Genomic DNA, 19,877 nt, shown 5'->3' on the forward strand with positions numbered 1-19,877 from the left:
GCTCGGTTTCATGAACTATGCTTCCTGACATGCACGCAAAACTTTCACTTGTGCTTTCTTTCACACAGCGTCAATGTCATTTGCGTCAGGTGTTTCAGGTACAAATGAAAATGTAAAAAAACATTCTGTGTAAATTAGCCTTCAGTATGGCTCCCAGGGAAAGTGAAAAGTGATTGCATTATTTGGAAACCCCTGGAAAGTGTGCATGGCGTCTCGCTAGTTGGCTAAGCTCTTCGCTCGTTAACTCTCGCGAGGAGAAAGTGTGAGAGAGCGAGAGAGAGAGAGAGAGAGTTACTACAAGTAGACAACTACAAGGCACTCTATCGGGCGGCCATGCCGTTGAAAGGCACGAGACGCGACTGCTGAAAGAATGGGGAAGATTACTTAAATGTCCATCCATCCATCCATCCATTTTCCATACTGCTTTTCCTTACTAGGGTCACAGGCATGCTGGAGCCTATCCCAGCTATCTTCGGGGTACACCTGAACCGGTCGCCAGCCAATCGCTGGGCACATACAAACAAACAACCATTCGCACTCACAGTCACACCTACGGGCAATTTAGAGTCTTGTTTTTGGGAGAAAAGCCACGCAGGCACGGAGAGAACATGCAAACTCCACACAGGCGGGGCCGGGGATTGAACCCCGGTCCTCAGAACTGTGAGGCAGATGTGCTAACCAGTCGTCCACCGTGCCCCCATTACTTAAATGTACTCGTACTTGCGAGACCTTGCAGTTCATTACCTCAAGGTCAATGACGGTGGCATGCAGAAACTGTATGGCAGGCTGAGGAGCAGATAATGAACTACCCGTATGACCTCCCGCCCTTTTTCGGCATCCCTCATCGTGCCTCTCAATTGTCTACCAGCAGGAGCGAACCCCCCCCCCCACAAAGCTCATTTAGGCTGCTTTCAATGAGCCCCGACGAGGGAAAAAATGCTCTTTCTCCCTTTGAAGTGCGTTCAAGTGCGCCCTCCTGCTCGGGCCCCGCCTCCCGTCCAGACCGCTGGACCGTTTCTGTACGAGCAGCTCAGCGCACAAGCGCTGTTCAACCTTACGTGACCCTTGCTCTGCACACCCACCCTGCCGGAATGCAGCTGATGGGACTTTTTTTAATATTCGCCCGCGCTGCGAGCACTCAAATTTGGCAGTGCAGCGTTAACACAAGCTGACACCACAGATTAGCCACAGACATTAGGAATGCTACAGCTTTTTTGCGCCACGTGGACTTTTGCCAAAAGAGCCGTTGGCTGCGAAGGCCACGGCGGAAAGACGGCCGCTGAATTCCGTTCTTCCGACGACCCTTTTCTGCAGCGAGGTCGAGAAATGCATGCTTGGGTTGTGTTTGGTGTGGAAGAACCCAATCGAACAGAGAACATTAGAAGCTATTATAGCTGCAAAGGTGTCACCGACTTGATATTTTCGTACATGTTCATTTCCAATAGGTCTAATGGCAAGGTGCCACAATACATGTAGTGCACATTTTGTTACGCTACAGCCTTTTTCCAAACGGGAATACGTTCATTTGTTTGTAAATGTAGTAAAAATCGAACACAAATCCCAGAACACGGTCACAGCCTTTGTTGATGCCACAAACGTGGTCAGTTTCACCCATTCACAATGTTTTCATATTGTCATTATGGGGTGTTGAGTGTTGAAATTAGAATCCCTTTTTGATCTATTTTGGAACAAGGCTGTACCGCAAATTATCCAGCACATCTGGTTAGCACATCTGCCTCACAGTTCTGAGGACCGGGGTTCAAATCCGGCCTCGCTTGTGTGGCGCTTGCCTGTTCTCCCAGGCCCTGCATGGGTTTTCTCCGGGTACTCCAGTTTCTCAAAAACATGCACGCTCGGTTAATTGAAGACTCTAAATTGCCCGTGAGTGCGAAGGGTTGTTTGTTTGTATGTGCCCTGCGATCGGCTGGCGACCAGTTGAGGGTGTACCCCGCCTCTCGCCCGAAGATAGCTGGGATGGGCTCCGGCCCGCCCGCGACCCTAGTGGCGATAGGCGGTATGGGAAATGAATGAATGAAAGGGAAGCACTGTGAATGCTGTCCTTTCAGGTTGAACTGTATGTTAGACTTTCAATATGAATCAATATTTTCTATCTCAGTCAATAAATCAGTGACTGCCTTTCGATAAAGAGTATTTAATAAAACAACGATTTCTGAACTTCACGATTTGATGAATCCATTGGGACTGTAGTGCGAGCCTTCTAAAAAGTGACGGCAGATGAAATGATGACGCAGATACTTTTAGCTGAAGGAAACATTCCTCCATTTTCTATAGCCCCTTTTCCTCACTGAGGTCGCGGGTGACCTGGAGCCTATCCGAGCTGATTTGGGCGCAAGGCGGGGCCGCACCCTGGACTTCCAGTAACCAAAAACGCATGTTTGCGCAATGCGGGAGGTACCCGGACAAAACCCATCCGAGCACGAGAGCGCACGGACTCCGAAGCTGAGATTCGAACCCCAAACCTCGGAACTGTGAGTCGGACGTGCTGCCCGTGATAGAAACAATTCTGTTCAATTGTATTCAATAAGCAAGAAGCAACTCGCAGGCAATGTAGCGTACAGGATCAAAAGACACAGACCGATGTTTGTGTATCCACACGTTAGAATAATATTGGTGAATACTGGAGCTTACCAAAAGAGCGAGCGTGAAGTTAAAGTTAGAAGGCGGAACTTGAATAATATACAATCACATTTTGCTTTGTCGTCTGACTTCAAACACATCCGAGTTGAGTGGATTTGCACTGAAAACAAAGCTTAATCGCCCCTCTAAAAGAGTTAAATCCCTCCTCACTCTCAGACATTTCTTTAGTCATGTTACCTTTGTGTTGGCATTCAAAGCAGATAAGCCACTGACCACCTCTGAGGATTCAGCGACTGACCGCACTCACAGTGTTTCTGTGATGTGCAAACAAACACTGAGGAATGAAATTCTACCGGAGTCTTTTCAAATTCATTCCATCGTCAAAGAGGAGAAGGTGAACGTGAGCCCCGACGAAGGAAGAACTGCTTGGCGAGGGGAAAAGGGGGAAAAGATGCAAGGGGGGAGAAATGGGCTCCACAATTATATACAGGGGCCCTGTCTCATTTCTATGGCAACCTGGACCCCATTATCATACTTTACCTTTATTAAGAAAGGAATAAGGTTGACTCATTGTGGTGGATTTTCTCTCTTTACAGCAGGAATACGGAATGAGACAGCATGAAAGAGTGTGAAAGAGATGGTAGAAAAGCTTAGAAAAGAAATGGGTTTCCTCTTCTAACATGGTTAGAAATCACGGGACACTGAATGACGGCCCCAAAAAATTCAACCTTCGTTTCATCGGGCGACGACACAAAACCCACGTTTGAAGTGTGATGTAGCAAAATTCTGAAAACAAGCTTTTTGGTTAGAATTCCAAAAAGTGCAAGTACATCGCCATAAATTACAAGAGTATCAAAAGCTTAATTTAATTAGGGAGTTCAATTCAACAAGTAAAAGTCATTTTATAGAGTGAGTGAAAAATTTGATGATTCTTTTCTTTTTTTGAATATACATGTATAATTTGGATGATTATAGCTTACAGCAAATGAAACGTAACAAACAAAAAATGAAACAATGAAAACGATTTAGGTTGAAATTTAGAAGGAATTTGCCCTCTGAAAAGTATTTAATGAATCTATATAACGTATGAGGACGAATATAAATAGACTTTTCTACCATATTGTAATTTATTGAGATGTACCTGTGTGTTGGGCGCAAACACAAAACTGTTCATTACCCAAAATACAACACACAGTACCTACAGTGAAGCAAGATGGGGGGGGGCATCATGCTTTGCTCCAGCGACAGCTAGGGACCCTGCGATTGGCTGGCAACCAGTTCAGGGTGTAGCCCGCCTCCTGCCCGAAGATAGCTGGGATGGGCTCCGGCACGCCCGCGACCCGCGTGAGGAGAAGCGGAACGGCTCAGAAAATGGATGGATGGAAGTGGGGCCTCAGACAACGTAGAAGGAACTAGCAACAGTTGATAGGAACGCGCTACAGTACATTTACTCAAGTAACCTTTGGGATCAATTGTGCTTAACCCTCAGCGTAGGTTTAATGAAGCATACTTTTGACTTTTACTCAAGTATTTATGTTAAGAAGAAACGGTACTTTTATTCCGTTACAATAATCTACATGCTGCTCGCTACTTTCATTTATCAATAATTGCGTGCGCGCTCTAGACTTGATCTTCGTGTTCCGCATCGGGCGCCGTTGCTCCGATCCACCGTGATTACCACAGTGATGTTCGACTCAAGGTCACCGATCAAACGGCATAAGAAAGTCACTTGTCCGCGCACAAAGTCCAAGTGAGTCGTGTTTACATTACAGACTACGAAGAACAACAGCTTTAACATGCGGCGTAGTTTTGTCACTGCCCAAATTTGAATATGTCAGCCCACTTCTAACTTGACAAAACGCCTCGCGGTGAGTTGCAGAAGTTTTTGCTGTTGTTTTGGCTGTGCATATAGCAACAATAGCACTATTTTAAGGTCACAAGGAACTGTTAAACATGCATCTTTTGGGGTATTTTCTGTTCTCTGTCTCTGTCTCTCTCTCTCACACACACACGCACGCACGCACACACACACACACACACACACACACTTTATCAATAAGTCTGTCAGTAAACAGCTTCTTCATTTAGTCATTTGAGTGCATAGGGCCTTATAGAAATAATGTTTCTATAAGGCCCTATGCATGGCTGTTGTTGTTTTTTTCTCACAAATTGGCAAATGTGTGTGTGTGTGTGTGTGTGTGTGTGTGTGTGTGTGTGTGTGTGTGTGGACTCCTATTGAACATGAGTGTGAATGTGATCTGTCACTTCTGAACAGAGCCACATCAGTTATAAGAGGGAGTGCATCCTTGTGCAATCAGATTTATTTTTCATTTATTTCAACTTTTAAAACTATTTAACCAGGTAAAAGACTTTCACAATGGTGACCCGACCAAGAATTATTTTCACCTACCAAAAATAAATCAGTTGAGTTGTACAAATACTAAGTCACAAAAATAGTGGAAAAAAGTTTAGTAGCTTTAGCAATTATTTGATTTAGTCTTTTTTTTTTTATTTGACGTTCATACTCTGACTTAAACAATGAATCAGAAGTGACTTACTAGTTACTCAGTACTTTTCCACAGAGTACTTTCTTACTCTTACTCAAGTAATTATTTTGAGGACTACTTTGACTCGAGTCATATCATTCTAAAGTAACAGTACTCTTACTTGAGTATAATATTTGGCTACTCTCCGCACCTCCGGTGTGAGCATAAAAACTTCAGGCTTCTGCATGGAAGCGAAAAATAAACCGGAAACGTCCTCCTACAACAGCTGAGATTTGTTCGGTGAGCTGAGATCAGACGCACTTGAAATGTTGACTCGCATTTAACATGACACTTATTACCACTCGCAGCGGACGCAAGGGAAGCCATTTCCTTAACTGTTTTCACTATTTGTCAATTGCGGCGTCCTATTACAAGATCACATCCTAAATTCAGTGATCTCTGACCCTTATTTCCCAAATGTTTTGCAAAGGCAGACTACTTGATTGTATAAGTCTGTGTGGCTATTGGGCAGAACGGCACCTAAATTGCATGATTAAGAGGACTTGCACAATATGTTTGTATATATATATATATATATATATAGTATCAAAGAGGAGGTTGAATACTCCAGCATAGGTTGTCGGAACACATTTGTCAGGGTTAGGCTTCAAAGGAACAACTGTGAAACTTTTCTCTGCAGCTTTAAGTCAATAAAAAGGGACCAAATGCAGTTAGATCCAAACGTATTTGGACAGTGGCAGACTTTTTATGGCGTCACCTTTATGGAACCACCGCAGAGGATTTGAAATATAACACTCTCTCAATTTGATTCGAAAGTAGTTGAACAATGTACAAATTTCAGGAAACACAAAGGGATACATTTCGAGTTTCCTCCTCGGAGACGGTCGGCTTGCATTTCACTGCAGCCGACTTCACGTGCTGCTTGATTGTGCGCCTCAATGCCTTCACTTTTGTCGTCAGTACGTGAAAATAAGTCTCGACTGGTTTGACTTCCTTGCCCATTCAAGAATAGTCCACTTGATTGCCTTCACCTCTTTCCTGTAGTTTACACTAAATGGTGTACTTACATGCTAGGGGGGTGAGTTGTAGAACAAAGACTAAATTGAACTTTCCAGTGTACATTTGTGGAGTTATTTTGTTCAACGATCACTAAGCTAATCTTGCGAGATTTGCTGTGCCGGACGCAACGCGTGATGGTGGATTGAAATCAAACGGGACGTGCAACTTTAGCGACGAAGTTCGAATTTTGCGACTTGAGGAAACTTTGACTTGAGAGGAGGCGTAACAGTTAACACAGTGGGGAAAAACACTTCAATAATATTTCAATGCTGCATCTGCCCAGCTATGACGTTACTCCAGAAAATCACCTTATTTGTAGGGATGTAACAATATCTGTGTCTCACGGTTCGGTTTTATCACGGCATTAATCTCCCGGAAGGAGAATCGTCGCGATATGGTGAGAGAGCTCCCGTTATGGCAAGAAGACTCACGGTATTGCAGGAAGCTTCACGCTCCAGGCGGGGCATAGAGGCGAACGCAGGAGAACGGAAAAACCTCTCTTTTTCTCGCTCTTCTTCTTCTTCTTGACTCTTGCCGAGTAGTTTCTGTCTGCTTTCCCACAGGTTTTTGTGAAAAAGTCAAAATCAAAATCATATATTCTATCAGCCAATATTTACATTCATACACTCCACCTCCAAAACAGTATTAATATATGCTCACAGTACCAAAACTGTCCATTATCTGTTCAATCATTTATCAGTAGTTACTGTATTGTTGTGTTTTTTTTATTTTATGTATAACATTGGAAATTGGTTACTGCCTAATAACAGTGATTTATTTGTTTGTATCCAAAAATTAAAGTGAATTTATGCCGGATGCCGGCCCGTGGGTCAGCGATTGCCGGGACGGAGGCCGGCGCCAACAACGATTGCGACGCGACGCTGTAGCCTTGGGAGGGATTCGGGGCACCGAGTTGTTTCCGCATCCCTCCCGAAGCAGCCTATTGGTCATGTGGACCAGTCAGCCAATCAGTGTATTTTGCTATGAGTGTGCCCACGAGTGCGCAACAAATGATTCACACCTCATAATTCATGCCTTCTTTCTCTAATTGTTTGTGTGTGCACTGTGATTTCTGGTATATCAAATTAGAGGCACAAGATGAGGTCAGACACACCAGATTTTTTTCAAGTCATAATGACTGTTTTAACAAATCTGACAACAAAAAAAAGTCGTGTTTATTCTAAACTCCCCTTTAAGTTTAGTTTGCTGGCAGTACCACGGTCTAGCTTGCTGCTGCTACTACAGCTAAAGTGTGTGTGCTGGGTTAGTGTGACAGTGCATTAGCAGCCAGAGTCCATTCGCTCCGTCCCCAGAGAGACCAGCGCAGCCATATTAACATTCTTCTCAGAAGGGCCACAGGATCTCCTCTCAATGCTGTCTGACTCCGAACAAAAGTGGTGTGTGTGTGTGTGTGTGTGTGTGTGACACAGAGACAGGCTGGCGGTGTATGTAAGATGAGGAGGAAAAAACTGGAAGAGCGAAATGAGGGAAACGGGGCTACCAGTAGGAGGAGGAAATGATTTTCATTGTATAGTACACGAGTACATTATCGATTTGTCCATCACTACCCATCATATCATCTCTATATATGTAAAGAAATAATAAACAACTATTCATGTGAATGTATGTTTGTAAGTGACTTGTCTTAAAGCTTCTGTGTTTTCAATTCAATTTTGGGGGGGGGGATGCTGATTCGGTTACATAAGGAATTCATGACCAGCTTGCTTGCACATTTATGCACTGTTTCTATTTTTGCCTGTGCACTTCAATAAATGCGCTGTGCTGCTTTTAAACAAGCAGTAATATGTGCGAGGGTCTTCATTAAATTGGATTATACAGGAAGTACGAGCGCTGGTGCATCACTGTCACAGGCAGTAGCAAGTGTAGACAATTGACTTCCTATGCATAAGTCCAACATCTGGTCTTCATTATTGAGAGGCTGAAATCCAACTGACATTTCATGTGAAAACTGCACCTTGCCGTGCAAACTACTAGAATTTATATCGTTTCATATCCTTGACTATGACAGTGATGAAGCTGATACTGTGTTTGACTGTGTTTGAATAGAGAGAACAACTTGTCTTTTGGTTTCAAGTCAATATCCTTATAAGGATTACCATTTAAATGAAAACCTTATTAGAAAAAACTCAGAACCTTATTTCACATTCATAGATAAACATCCGTCTCATTTGCTGACAGGCTGGTGGTAGATTACCGATTACTGTATTGGTAGTCAAGGAGGCCGATAACCGATATTCATTTGCAGTAATAGGCGTCAAAATTTTGAAAGATACAAACGCTAACACTTACCTTCATTTAAATGCCTTTAAGCATTTGTTTATTAAAAAGCGTTACAGATTTGCTACGTTAGTTTTTTTCTTCTATCAATCTATCTATCTAAATTCCAACAAAAAGTGCATGGAGCTCCCACGTTCATTAACATTTCTTATAAGGTTAAATCCATCCATCCATTTTTATTTTTTTCAAATAAACAAATAAATGGTTCACTGAAGTTTACCCGATTTTAAATTGATCTATTATTGACTGTCGGATTTTACAAAATGGTGATGTTGATGTGCCGAATATATCGGCGCCAATAATTGGTCTATCCATAAAAATATTACCAATATTTATTTTACTATACACAATGACTTGGTACACAAAGACACAAAAGCATTAAATACTAATGAAAAAGTAAAATGACATGGCAATGTAAAATTTGAATGTGCACAAAATTATAGAGGAATAAAGATTGGGGCAACAATTGAATTAAAATGTGAAGATTTGAATTTTTTTCCATATACAGTAATAATAATAAGCATTACTATGATATCTGTGTGGTCCTCCACCCAAATAACCACTTGGTTAAAATAAGTAACTCCTAATTTGCTCTGTATTTGTCTAAATATGGGCAAATACATAATCCTTAAGAGAAGAGTGAATTATTTGAGTGTTTTGCGAAGGCGATGGTATACATGTGCTGCGAGAAGCTGTTAAAGTGGTGTGTGAAATCGTTAGGCGTCTGCCTGGGTGCAACGCTTAAAGGCGTTATAATTGATGTATGTAAAATAAACATGTTGCTTATGGCGATGGCAGATTTGTCTAAAAAGAAAACTAGCGAGGTAGGAGCACGGGCAAACACTTGCTGGGTGGACGATTTCGTTTGAGCGCTGCAGAGGCCAGCAGACCAGCGGCACAGGCACTAACAAGATGGCGGCGCTCTGCAGCAGAAAGACTAGCGAGCTCTGTCCAGTGAGGGCAGACAAAAAAAAAAAAAAAAAAAACACTGTGAGCTGCTGATGGCACCCAGATGCCAAGTATCACAGTGATTTGGAGCATGTCCATTCCACAGGGCGGGGTGGACCCAGTGGCGCCCCCCGCTCCCCTCACCTAGAACATCCCTTTTGCTCCGAACAATAGAATCGCTGCCTCCCAGACAGAGCTGCAACACTGCAGTGATAAGAGAACAGGAAGGAGGGAAGGCGAGAGGAGGGGGTGCACATAAGGTAGAAACACCTGCCCCTTCTTCGGCTGCAGCAGCCATAAGCAGGAGACGCGTGCAGATTGCAAGGACTGAGCCCTCTGAGGGCATCTCAGGACGCTGCCTTAACACGGGCGAGAGAGGATATGGCTGGAGGGACGACGGCGCGCTAACACAACCACACTCGCTCATATGTTGTACCCTCATATTACATTTACTAATGTCATGAATATTGATAAGTTCCCTCAGAGGGAAACAGTGAAATACAGCATCTACACGCGACAGCTACATCTTTTTATACAAATTCTTAACTGTCTTACAAAAGCTACCTAAAATAGCCCAGAGTTTATTACAGTGCTACCTTGACTTTCGAGTTTCAAAAAACAGGAGGCGTGACTTATGAGGTGTCAATCATTTGTCACGCGTTTGTAGGCACACTCAACGCAGACACACCCGTAACGTTACCAAAAATTAAACTTCAAAACAACCAATATCATTTAGGGCTCTATTTTCGTGGCTCAGGTAAATCCAACGCTGCGCTTGGCGTAACTCTGCAAGGAGGCGGGCTACACCTGGTTGAGGTAATTTCGTGGACTGGCATACCACCAGCTCATTTAAAAATGGGACATCTCCGCTGGTCTGGGCCTGTTCACAGCTGAATTCAGTCATGTCCAATCAAGCGGCTTTTCTCATTCCCTTTAAAAGCAGTGCAGTAGTCTCACATGCATGGCGACGTCTCTAGCTGTAGATGCGGAAAAGGACGCAGCGATCTGTGCGGGACTGGAGCATTGAACGTTAGCGGGTACCTTTATTAAACACAGAATGAGCTGGTGAAAGGCGTTGCAACTCCCCCGTCTGGCTGAACTTCGCCCACGTCACGAATGGGGAGGCATTGAATCAGAGTGGGTCACTGATGGTGTAGTGGTACACTCGCCTGACTTTGGTGCAGGCAGCGTGGGTTCAGTTCCCACTCAGTGACGGTGTGAATGTGAGTGCAAATGGTTGTCCGTGTCTATATGTGCCCTGCGACTGACTGGCGACCAGTTCAGGGTGTAGTCCGCCTTTCGCCCAAAGTCAGGTGGGATAGGCTCCAGCATCCCGCCACCCTAACCAGGAGAAGCGGTGTTGAAAATGGATGGATGGATGGATGAATCAGAGTGGACCACGTGCAGCGCCTCCATTCTTGAGGAGGCTAACCGGAGCTGTGGCCATAAGGTGGACGGTGCCCGTGGTGGCATCCCCCGAACCCGTTGGTGGACACCAGCAGTGAGGGATGCAGTCAAGCTGAAGAAGGGGTCCTATCGGGCCTTTTCGGCATGTGGGACTACGGACGCAGCTGAGGGGTACCAGGTGGCCAAGCGCAATGCAACCTTGGTGGTCGCTCAGGAAAAAACTTGGGCGTGGGAGGAGTTTGGTGAGGCCATGGCGAATGACGTCCGGACGGCTTCAAAGAAATTCTGGTCCACCATCCGGTGTCTCAGGAGGGGGAAGCAGTGCGCCATGAACCCGCTGTATGGTGGTGATGCAACAGTGCTGACCTCGACTCGGGACGTTAAGAGTCAGCGGGCCGAATACTTTGAAGACCTCCTCAATACCACGACACGCCTACCCACGAGGAAGCAGTCTGGGGACTCTGAGGCGAGCTCTCCTATCTTTGGGGTTAAGGTCACCGAGGTGGTTAAAAAGCTGCTTGGTGGCATGGCCCCGGCAGTGGGAGTTCCTAAAGGCTGTGGATGTTGTGGAGCCGCCCCGGTCGGCAAGCCTCTGCAACATCGCATAGACATCGGGGACAGTGTCTCTGGATTGGCAGACCGGGATGGTGGTCCCCCTTTTTAAGAAGGAAGACCAGAAGGGGTGTTCCAACTACACGGGGATCACACTCCTCAGCCTCCCTGATAAGGTCTAATTGGAGAGGAGGGTATGTTGGGAAGTTGAAGCTCAGATTCAGGAGAAGCAATGGGGTTTTCATCCTGGCCGTGGAAAGGCGGTCCAGCTCTACTCCCGCCCAAACAGTCTACAAGTGCTTTGTGGACTTGGAGAAAATCATTCGACCATGTCCATCAGGAGCTCTTGTGGGTGCTCCAGGAGTACAGGATACCGGACCCACCCCCCCGCCAAATACGGGCTGTTCGCTCCCTGTACAACCGATGTCAGAGTTTGGTCCCCATTGCCAGCAGGAAGTCGAATTGGTTTCCAGTAAGGGTTGGTTTCTGCAAAGTCTGCCTTTTGTCACAGATTTTGTTCATAACCTCTCTGGACAAAATTTCTAGGCACAGCCCAGGCGTTGAAGGGGTCCAGCTTAGTGACGTCAGTATTACAGCTCTGCTTTTTCAGATGCTGTAGGTTCTGTTGGCTTCATTAAGCCGTCATCTTGAACTCTCACTGGAGCGGTTCACAGCCGAGTGTGAAGCAGTTGGGATGAGAAAGACCACCTCCAAATCTCCAAATCGGGTTGGCCAGTTAGTTAGCACACATTTATTTTAGCGTGCTCATTGCGAGTGTTTTATTTTGTATTTGCGTTTGACTGTTTGTGCCATTCAATAAATGGGTGGAAGTGCATCGGCGATAGATTTTTTTCCCCTTCACTCAAGCGGCGGCATATCTGTTGCTTCGAGAAGAAAGAGCCCAGGCGGCGGGTAAGCAGTTTGTGGGCATGCAGGACCGCAGGACATGAGTCCGGGAACCGCAGGGTTAACGGGAGCTTGACTGGGCAGTAACAAAAAGCGTATGACGCGTGCTAGTGGCATATGTGCTCTCGGCATCCACGCTTGGCAGAAGAAAGAGAGAGAGCGCACGGATCAGGTAGTCCCAGGCGTTTGGGCGCGCCGTCACACTATTGGTCAATGTCTCGGAAAACAATCGTAGGACCACGAAGGACATGTCACACGATGCGGAAAAACAAAAACAAAAAATATTCTGACAAGCCAGACTTTCTGGGTCGTGTAGACGCCAGATTAGCAATCGTTGACTATGTCACACTACACGGGGTAACGACGCTTCATCGGCGGGGACTCATAACTGAAACGATCAGCCACGACAGTGGACGTTTGTCTGTGACGAGTGTGTCGGATCCAAATCGGGCTACATTCATATCGTCTGAGCTTGGCATAAATCGCAAAATTCACAAATTGGGCCACTCGTACGTCAAAGGTATGATATACACGATCAAAGCAAATGTGAGTTTGGTAAAACTGAACCTCAAATTTCTTATAATAACACCTGAGAAACTCATTGTACTGTAACACCTCTTAAGAATCATTTGAGCACTTTCCAAATTACTTTTTGTCGAATATCAATATCATTGCATTTTATCAACACATTTTTTTTTTTTTGCTCGTTGGTTGGGGGAAACTACTTCTGGGTCATAGGGAGAAATGCAAGGTCCTCTGTGACCCCGCACACATCCAGTGGACTGTGAACAAATATGGTTCTTGCCCCATAACTACGGATTGTTGAGCTACAGGATTTGCAATTGTCCACAATGTGACCTCGGGATTTTGTTTCTTTTTTGTCTTAGTTCATTTGAAGGTGTAGAAGCGGGCACAATATGATCAAGCTGTTTTTGCATGATTCTCATATTATGGAGCTTTGGACACATTTGTATGCAAAACCTTGTTTATTTTTTGTCGAGGTTTGTATATTTTCTGTCTGTGGTACCACTGTTTATGTAGAGAGGATATTTATACTGACCATAACGAATTTTGACTCTGACCGACTACTGCTTGCAGGAAAACCCGCAAAACGTGAATTTATAGTTTTAATGATCATTTCTACCACGGGACTTTTACATGAACACAGTTTTGTGACAGAAAACTGACTTTCTGGCTTAGGCTAACGTAAGGTTTGTATAAATTTCACTCAGCTTGAAACACAATTGCTGGGTTACTAAAGAGCATGTCTATTTCCCAAATTGGTGAAAATTGTGTTTTGACATCCACTTGACAGCTTGCGAATCAGTTTTCATATGTAAAAAGATACATTTCTGAAAACGCTTAAATGAGAGTCTGCAATGGTTCACATAATTGACTACATCCAATTGTTTTAGGATCAGAAATATTATGGAAATCTACTGTCCAATGTTAGTTTTATTTGTGTATTCACACACTTTACGACATCATCAGGAGCTCTCATATGCTTGTGTTTTGTTACTGCGCGATCACTAACCTGCTCGGGTCATTCTGGATCAATGTTCCTTACAGCCACATCCTCACAGTGAACTGAAACTGTAGAATTATACGCCAAAAACAGATAAGTGGCGTGGAACAGTATGCTCTTATGTATACATGTCACAAGTACTCTTCAATGGCCACAGTAAAGGAATAGAATCAAGAGTTAAAAGCTACCGAAGCTCCTGTTACTACATACTCATCATTGCATCCCATCACATCCAGACTAAAAAAATGATCCCCGCACCAATGCTGTTGAAATGCTGCAGATCACTGAATGATTGTGATTTACACAAGAAGAGTAAGAAAGGAAAAGACGCTTTTGTGAGCGCTGATAATAGGGGACCAGGGAATGAAGATACTGCCATCACAGACCAATTGTAGAAACAGACATTTGCCTCAAAACACATTTCATCACACATGACAATAGTTTTAGGATCCTGAATGCGCCACGTTGGCTGGCTTAAGCTAAAAAATGAAATGTGGCTCATGTACAAAATGCTGCTGATGCCCTCACCCTACAGGCCAGTTGCATATTCCACCTTTTCACTGATTTCAATGCCACAAATCCCATTGTCAAATGGCATGGCTCGCCACAGAATACAGGCACTTGTATTGTGCAATCTACTGTTCTGTGTATCTTTTGTACATGTGGCAAATTGTTGGAGGTGGAAGCGACAAAAGATGGCGATTGTATGAGGTCAAACACACATGTACCGAGCTTCAAGTGTCATGCTCTCAACAGTACTTTGTGCTGCTCTCAAAATTCATCATATAGCCATGGGGATGGAAAAGTCATTAATACTTCAATTAAAAACAGAGTCCTATAATACTGTAAGTGACAATGTGATCCAACATATTTCTGTTTCCACATACATACAATATTGTGTTTTTTTGGGGGGGGGGGGGGGCTGTCGCTGCACATTCCCGTATGTACAGTGGAGTGTGTGGCTATTTGGACGTTAGCTCAAGAAACATCACTCACGGAGATGTTCCTCCCAAATTCCTTCTTTATTTATTGTGCCCATGAATGCGGCAGCATTTGCCATATCACCCCACCCTGTGTGGGCATCCCTCCATCTTAGTCACGTGTCCTTCATACCCACATTCCTCTATCCATCCCCCCGCCCCTCCTCTTCCACCCAGCACCCCACACGCTGTGCTTTCCTCTGGGTCCACACCCCTCCGTAACCTGAATGAAACCCAATTCTTCCATTTCGCCCCCTTCGATCGCTCGCTGTGTGGCCGGCTCAAATTAACGTTCCCCGTCATCGTCTTGTGTTGCTCAATAAGTGACGCCGTCCCTTTTTTTGTTGCGCTTTGTGTCTTTCCGCCATCTTAGTTCATTTTTTCCCTAGGTTTGTTTTACGATCAAGAGATGTGTGAGTGCCCCTCGCAGCTCCCAAGAACCCAACCCGTGCACATCACAGCAAAACGTCACAAGTTAGGGTCTCAGGGAATGAGAGAGGTACAGATTGCTTGTGTCTGGCCCTGCTTATGCAACTTGGGCATAAGATCATCTGCTGGATGACTATGACTGTGACTGAAGCAGACAATGGCACTTCCCTCTCTTGCTGTACTCCCTTTTGCCACTTGAACTCGTTCGGTTTGGACCCACGTAAGCCACAATACGTTCATTAACTATGTCATATGTAGAATTAGAAGGTACAAACCGATGAAGGCAGTAAGTCGCAAGCTGACAAAAAGACCCAATTTTGAAACCGCTGAATGGCCATACACACCCAGACAGAGATCGCTCATCACATGACATTCATGAGAATGGCTCTGCTGCTTCTGCATATTCGAGCTTCTCTGTCGCTGCAAAAGCTTGGATCGAGTGAAGCGCAGGATGTTACTCAATGAAGCCCGCACGCATGCGTGCTTGCAGGTGACAAGGGCATCAGTAGCACAAATCAAAATTACCACCAAAAATACAATAAAAGAAATCTCTACTGAGGCTTAGGGTCAGGGCTCCTCATCAGTTACTGCTTTTAAGTATCTCCAGAAATGCAAAGCTTTGCAGCCCACAGAGCCTGCACCTGTGCCATCACGCATCTCATCAAGGGGAGAGCCTATTCCACGCAGAATGGGATGCGAGCTTGACGAGGGGCGATGAATGATAGGCGACAACTCACCCGGCCGGCTGCCGCAGTCATCTCTGTGTCTCTCTCCGCCGATCAAGCCTAGCAGAGGAAGGAAAAGGATGCGTCCCGACAAAATGGAACGAAAGGCATCTATATGAGTAGAGAAAGCCAGAGAGAGAAAAACATTTTAGCACCGCTTGCATGGGCTCTGTCCAAATGGATGAGACTAGCACATGAAGCGGCTATAGCCAGATTGCTGCTGTCTGGCCGTCTGCCGCTCAGACATGCAGGACTGTACCATGTGCGGCCAGCCAGCCAGCCAGCCAGCCAGCGAGACGGCGAGCGCGAGAGCGAGAGAGGGAGACAGAGGGAAACACAGACAAAAGGGTTCCATTAGGTGAACAAGAAATGGAGTAAGGCAAAGTTTATGTTTCAAGAAACCGAGCCAGAATGACATGATGTAAATTCTGTTCAAAGATTCTGTTAGGATAATGAAATGAGAAGCAGCGTCAACTACACTACTTATAGCATAAGATTCCACTAAAGTATTATTCCTTTGCGATGCTTCACGGTTGGCACATACATACAAGCAGAAGGGAACAAAGAGTAGCTCAGTGAATCCATGCAGCTATTGCAAATACACGACAACTCATGAATCAAAGCAAGGAGGCAGCAAGGAAACAGAGTCAAGAGATGAAAATCTTTTGTAGGCAGGCTAAGTTGACAGCCGAAGCAAATGCGGCCAAGAAAGGCATCTCCACGTACAAGCATGTGGCCACACTCGCAGCTTTTTCCTAAATTACAGCTTTACATCAGACTTAAACAAACAAATGGAATGGAGAATAATACGAACATATACCAATACGTTCCTCCTATCCTTTCCCGAGTGTTTCTACCCTCGCCGAATGTCTCACGCTTTCTTTCTGATGTCGGCCGGCGCGTCTGTCTTGCGATATATCAAACCTCTATAGTTTGTTGCCTTCCGCTACCTTCGTAGATTACAAACTCAGGTCCCCGAGGCAGGAAGACTAGGGAGCCTCACCGTTCTGCCGACCACATCGAGCATCAATAGAGCCAAAGAAGAGAGGGGAAAGAGAAATCAACTTCAACTTGCATTTCCTCACAGCTGAAATCACTTTAAGACTCAAAGGGCCTAATATATGCAGCAAAGGAGCGATAAAGAGGGAGGGACAAAGAGAAAGAGAGAACAAGAGCATACAGAAATACCACAGGAGACAAAAGAAAAACATGGAAGGATACATTTATCTTACAACCCGCTCCTTTTTTTCATTTCAGAATTGGGAAAAAAATGTTTTTAATCAGAATCCTTCCCCGATCGAAAACTCCGGGATTCTGTTCCTGTCTCTCGCTCCCTCTGTGTGTGTGAGAGTGAGTGCCTATTACAGCGTGTGTGGAGGAAAGGAGGGCGGGAGCATGACGGGGAACTAAGGGAACAGCACGGAGAGATGAAAGGAGGGCGCAAAGGAGAGAAAATGGGAAAGTTCCCAAAGCGGTAAAGGGAACGTATAGCTGGAAGTCGGAAGTGATGCTCTTAAGCTGTAGCAGTATTAAGTGCCGTAAATCAGCAGCGAGGGCTCATGAGGCAGACAAGATGGTAGGAGAGCAGGGGACACAAACGGGGACAAGAGGGAATTTGGGTGTCAGCGTTCCTATGACGGACGACATCAGTGACAGCAGAAATACTGGATGTTGTCCCACACGTACACATCAGCTTTAAACATACAGTATTTGTAAAAGTGTACATATATATACAAAAAAAAAAAAAAAAAAAAAGCAGTTCTCACTTTGGCTACAGTGGACCGTAAGGTGTCCTATAATACGACATTTACCAATCAAAAAAAACAATCTGTGGACATTCGGATGTATTTTGTCAGCCACACAACTATTACCAGATGACCTTAGCTATGAAAACTATGCACATTTTCGATTCCAAAAAGAGGGCAGAGGGGTGTGCGCTGAGGGGCTCTTAAGGTAGTTCCGGGAACATGCTTCCCTATGACCACCATCCCACACAAACTGCATAATTATGTGGAAGTAACTACAGCAGAATCACATTGACTGTAAGCGACTGCTCGGTCACTTACGCTGCAAACGACTGCCCCGTACAGCGGGCCCCTGCTTGTTTCTGGCCCAAAGAACCCGACGACCCCGCCCGCACCCATTCGTCCCTCCCCACCTTCATCGAACCCGGTGGCCTTGAGACAGAGCGAAGACTTTAAGTGGAAACACCACAGTCTTTCATCATCATACCGCTCCCTGGACTGCACATCTGCACACAGCAGCCCACCGCACTACGACACATCCTCCTAACTGTCCACTACCCGGGGAGGCTTGTTTTATTCTTTTGATTTGTTTAGATGAAAACCTTTTATGGGAGCATATGTTTGAAAGTGCGTTTGTAATATAGAATTGAGAAAAAATGAGCCGAGTTCTTTGCTCGATACCATGGCCCTGAAAGTCCACTGGGAAGATTCACAGTATTTACATTCCAAAATATTTGACCTGTGGTTTGGAAGGCTGCTTGCTGACCAGAACATTAAGGTCATTTAACAAAGATGCCAAAAAAAAACATAATTCATGATAAGATTCGCGTTCCGTGGTTTTCTCGGTTTGATTCCGCTAAACGTTAGAACTGGCTCTTTGGATCACAGCAGGGGAAATACATCGTTTTGGTGAAGTGAAACTGACCATTGCACACAATCGGGCGCCAAGACACAGTTCTTCCCCCTGCGGCTGTATGGCGGTTCCCCTCAGTTGCATCTCTTTCATTAGATCGGCCCGCAGCGTGTTGGTGCTGTGCAACCGAACCCCACATTTTCATTTCCTTACTTTCATTCTCGTCCTTACAACAACACACTTTGGGCACTTTTAAGGCAAAATATGATCATAGAATAAGGGCCTATTCTACATATATTGATAATGTGTCAAAAGGTGTGTTAGCGGCTAAAAGAATTTGTGCGAAGCGAGGTGGATCCTCAGGGAAAGCTAGGAGGCTGTACAGTTATCTCCCGTGGTGTCACTCTGAACTATACAACCTACTACCTCACCCTGCGGACCACTGGAGTGAACAGCAGCAAGAATACAGTAGACTTTGCAGCAGCGTGCTAAAATAGTACCGTTGCGTTGAAAATGAAACATGATCATTTTCATGTTAGTTCCAGAGAGGAGACATATTTCTCTGTTAAGCAGCTGTTTTATCAAAGTGAGACAATTGAAATCAATTATGGCCAATGTTTTGCTACATTGACCTAGTGGCCCAATTGAAGCAGAGTCTAAATCTTCATCACATCATCCTGAATTGGGGCCTGAACGCTGAGTGGATAAAAAGGTGAGACCCGTGACACATCTGCGGTAGAAATGACACTGCTCGCCCAACTTTCAAGGTCATTAAGGGACGCTGTGGTTTAACCTTGACACTCGGGACAGGCAAGCAGAGCTTTGTATTGCAAATTAATTTTCACTATGTACGGTTCCAGTCAATACCTTACAGCATAGGTGTCAAACTCAAGGCCCGGGGGCCAGATGCGGCCCACGAAAGCAATTCATGCTCGTCGACTTCCGTGATTTTTGCTACAATCTGTACCCACATTCCACATTGTCATCATAATAAACAATAATGTTGAGATATTGCATTTTTCTCTTACCAAACCCTTCTTCTACACTAACTTAAACAATACTTGAACAAACTATTATCCTTGTCTTCATAACTATTTATCCCTATTTATTTGTTGTGTAATGGTAATCCTATGATTTGGTGAATAACCATTTCACTGTTCTAACAGCCCTCTGAGGGCAATCATAACTACAATGTGGCCCGAGACAAAAATGAGTTTGACACCCCTGCCTTACAGTCGGTGCATTTTGAGAGACAGTCGCTGTGCAGGTGTTGCTTCTGCCAAGGAGACACGTACCTGTAGATACGAGCTTGTGCGGCCTGTCACCACAAGTTCGGATCTACGGG

At 44.9% G+C, this 19,877-nt stretch overlaps 1 long non-coding RNA gene across 4 annotated transcripts in view; it reads right to left on the reverse strand.

The window, feature by feature from the left end:
- The window catches only part of LOC133467701 (uncharacterized), a 74,127-nt gene that overhangs the window by 13,715 nt on the left and 40,535 nt on the right, over positions 1-19,877 (reverse strand). Inside the window, exon 4 of one of the 4 annotated variants that reach the window (XR_009785289.1) lies at positions 15,947-16,045. The exons of 2 other annotated variants lie outside the window; for them this stretch is intronic. This is a non-coding gene — a long non-coding RNA (uncharacterized LOC133467701). Of the gene's footprint in view, positions 1-15,946; positions 18,038-19,877 lie in introns of those variants that run through there. One more of the 4 variants, XR_009785287.1, reaches the window with a different exon arrangement.

Source organism: Phyllopteryx taeniolatus, chromosome 17, assembly GCF_024500385.1.
Source record: "Phyllopteryx taeniolatus isolate TA_2022b chromosome 17, UOR_Ptae_1.2, whole genome shotgun sequence".
NCBI classification, from domain to species: Eukaryota; Metazoa; Chordata; class Actinopteri; order Syngnathiformes; family Syngnathidae; genus Phyllopteryx; species Phyllopteryx taeniolatus.